Here is a 3,371-nt window from a genome sequence, read left to right as displayed (position 1 = left end):
ATATATATATATATATATATATATATATATACATGTATATGACGGGCTTCTTTCAGTTTCCATCTACCAAATCCACTCACAAGGCTTTGGTCAGCCTGAGGCTATAGTAGAAGACACTTGCCCAAGGTGCCACACAGTGGGACTGAACCCAGAACCATGTGGTTGGTAAGCAAGCTTGGCTAATGTATGACAAAGTTTTTTCAAAATAAAAAGTAAAGCTGATGTATATATCAGAGCAGTTGGGGTTTACAGGGAGCAAACAAACATTTATCAAACAAATATTTTGAAAAAAAGATTGCAAAATGGCCAGTTGGTGATCAGATCTTAATTAGTATACTCAAAGAGTGAATGCTGTAAATACTGCTTTGTTTATTTAATCCTTTTCTGAATGCCGAAATCATTCATAACACATGGGTTTTCTGACTGGATGAATATACTCAAAATTCTGGTGAATTATGAACATAGTATGGAATATAAGAGGGCAATATTGTGTTGAGATGAATAATGAACAGTGGAAACTTTATGGGAGCCACTGAACTTACTGTAGAGTTCAGGCAATTTTTGAATGAACAATTAGCAACAAAGACACCAAATGCTAAACAATTATTATAACTTCCAACTGGTAATTGTAGCTTGATATTAAGACACTGGGCAAAATGCTTTGTTGCATTTTGTCCATCCTTCTGTTTGGAGTTCAAAATCTGCCGAAGTGAACTTTGTCTTTCATCCTATTTGAGTCAATAAAATAAGTACCAGTTGTGCACTGGGGTGGATGTAATCGACTTACCCCCTCCCCTGTAGTCGGTGGCCTTGTGCTAAAATTTGAAACCAGTTGCCTTTACTGAACGCAAAGCAAACAAATAAGAAAAAAGAAATTGCACAAATGAATGTGGGAGTAGGTGGGGAGAGGACTGATACAAAAATCCCATGAGGGATTTTTAATGTCTTTACTGATAGAAAACCATTCATACAGGTCCTTGATCGACAAAATAAAAGTCCTGAGTGAAGATAAGCTTTCACATAAAAAAAAAATCCATGGTCAGTCCTATGAAAATGCATGACATGAAGGGCTTAGAGAAGTGATACAAGCATGCTTTAAAAACATTTACATGTTAGTAGATCCTGTGCAATGTGTAGCTCATACACTGTACCTTGTTGGAGAAAAGAAGTACCTATTAGACACTGAAGTTATTGAATATTTTGGCATTTTGCAAGTGCTGCATGTTTTCTTTTCTAGATTTCAATGAAGACGCAGAATTTTAAACACATAGGGCAATTTAGATTTTGCTTTGAATGGTTTAAGTGTAACTAGATACTGAAACACACTATGAAACAGCCAGGTAAATTGAAAATGAATACCATCAATCATATATTTAAAGATTCAGATGAGAAACCTGAATATTGCAGAGAATTTATATCACAAACTGGTGAAGTTGGAATATACAATATCTGCAGCCATTTGGGAAGAAATCTTGTAACATTTCAACAAAACAAGGAAGAAATTTCAAGTGAGAGGTTTTGACATATTTAAAGGTCATCTTCAGATACTGTCTTATTTTTGCTTATTAATGGACAATAAGAAAATTCAGGCAATAGCACAGCGCACTATGAAAAAGAAGCAAAATATTTGTATGAAGATAGCATCTCATGTTATTCTGCTCTTCCAAATGCATTGTCACAAAGAAATGTTCAGATGGAACAGGCTAATTTCAAATAGAAGTTCTAAATCAACTCTTTGACTGCTTGGTAATCTAGTTACATAAAAAAATTAACCCATATGAACAGTTTGCTAAAAAGGTTTAAGATCCTCTCAGAATTGGTGAACAATTCCAAAATTGGTGAGAATAATATTGAACTTACATTATCATACTACAAATATGATATTGACCACAAATTAGTAAATTTGCACGTTAGGAAACCTCATGTTTATTTGGTCAAGGTAACAAATACTATTTATAACCTGAAGAGAACTTCCTGAGTACTCAAAAATATTTATTTCTGGTGTGTTTTTAGAATTTATTCTTCAAATACAAAATCTACTTCTTCTGTTAACTTTCCTATGGTTCCATTGTACTGCCTTTACATTTATAGCTTGTACCAGGTACACCACATGGAATTTCTACCAAACTTTTCCCTACATATTGAGTGGAGCCATTTTCCTGAAAAGACTAGAGACTTGTCTGTCTTCCAGCTTACTTGAAGTTTGCTTTCAGGTGAGATATCTTTATGGCTCTTTGATTTCAAGTTTTGCTCCACACCTAGGATTTTTTTTTTTTTGTTACAGATTCTCCTATAAGAATGAGGTCATCAGTATATAGTATAAAACATATTGTAGCTCACAAGGGCAATCATTCTTAAATTCATCTGCTATGATTGGGAGGACTATGATGAATAAGAGGAGACTAAGAATGGAGCCCAGGTTAACTTCTACCTGTACACTAAATTCATTGTTGTACTCATTTCTCTCACCTTACTGGACAGCACCTCTGTATATGGCATAAGTGACTCACACCAGCCATTTGTCTACCCATAGCTTCCTTAGAAACTGCCAGATTACTGTTGAAGGCTTTCTCTGGATTAACAAAAACCAAGTATGTTAGGTTACTTTTAGTTAAATGCTTGTCCTGCAGTTGTCTTTCTAGACCAGATCTTAATGGACCAGGGGCTTTCTCCAGCTTCATATTCTTAATTGTTTTATCTGTCATACTAGAGTCAAACAGGAAAGCTGGTCCTACAGTTGGGTTCTCATTGGGAAGACTATATTTCTCCCATGCATTTTCCATATTTAGTAACTTGCGTAGTAATACTTCTATACGTCTTACTTTATAGAATCACCAAGCGCACCTACAACATTCTAATTCTCTCTGATACACTGTCTTTCAAACCAAAATACCTCACCCTGCAGAACATTGGTCAACTCTCTTACTTTTTGCTTCTCCCTTTGTTATGTAAAACTGTAGCTGGGTTTCTCTTCTAGCTACCTAATATAATTCTCTGCTACCATCATTTTTTACTGTGTTTCCAAGCCTGTTGCCTCCTTGTTCCACTACCATGTCAGTCTTAGTTTGTTTGGAGCTTTGCACCAGCATGGACTAGCCATGGATTTGGTCTGTTGCCCTTACATATGCGTATGTGTGTGTCTCCATTTGTGTGCATATATATTATATATATATATATATATATATATATATGCACACAAAATAGTCTATTGACTGATTCTTTCTTCTCGCTAGACCACTGGTGGTAAATAAAAATTTCTAAAATTTTTTTGCTACCCTATAATTTATTAATAATGATAAATTTTTTTGGCTAATTTCTGAAAAAAAATCGGCATTTTTTGTATTTGCTGCCGATTAGGTAAACTGCAAATG

The sequence above is a fragment of the Octopus bimaculoides genome, chromosome 18, assembly GCF_001194135.2.
Source record: "Octopus bimaculoides isolate UCB-OBI-ISO-001 chromosome 18, ASM119413v2, whole genome shotgun sequence".
Taxonomy (NCBI): domain Eukaryota; kingdom Metazoa; phylum Mollusca; class Cephalopoda; order Octopoda; family Octopodidae; genus Octopus; species Octopus bimaculoides.
This window is presented reverse-complemented; position numbering follows the sequence as displayed.